Consider the following 690-nt stretch of genomic DNA (forward strand, 5'->3'; position numbering starts at 1 on the left):
GCAGGGGGGCATCGCTCAGGGTCCCAGCAAGAGAGGGAACCCTCATATGGAGGCACCTGGAGAGGAGTCTAATAGGACGGCTTACGAGGTGTGGGCAGGTGAAGCAAGAGAGAATAAACACCCCCAGCTTCGCTCGCCTCCTCTGATTTCTGGACTGTGATCCCACTGCCCTGAGTCAGCAGGAGCCTTGGGGCGGGGAGCCCATGGAAACAGCGATAGAGTGGGGCTGCCACAGGCTGGGTGCTCCAACACTGCGTTCTTCCCGACAGCTGCGAAGTCCAAGGTGAAGGTTTGCCTGGTGAGAGCCCACTTCCTGATTTGCATCAGAGGGCAGAGAAAGATCATCTCTGACATCTCTTACAAGGACACCAATTGTGTTCACCAAGGGCTCCCCCCACCCCCGCCCTAATCACTTCCGGAGGTCCCCTCTTCAGATACCAGCACCAGCACATTGGGAGGTTAGGGCTTCAACACATGAATTTTGGAGGGACACAAACGTCCAGTCCACGGCAGATGCTATCAGACAGCCTCCCAGGGCACAGAGCAGAGCAGGGAAAGTTGGAGAGGAGATTTGGAGGGGCTGTGCGGAGGGACCTGGCACTGGATTATTTTATTGAAGTGTGAGACATGGTTGCCATTTGCTTCTTTCTTTTATTTTATTTTATTTTATTATTTATTTATTTTAATTTT

Source organism: Canis lupus, chromosome 1, assembly GCF_048164855.1.
Source record: "Canis lupus baileyi chromosome 1, mCanLup2.hap1, whole genome shotgun sequence".
In the NCBI taxonomy this organism is placed as follows: Eukaryota; Metazoa; Chordata; class Mammalia; order Carnivora; family Canidae; genus Canis; species Canis lupus.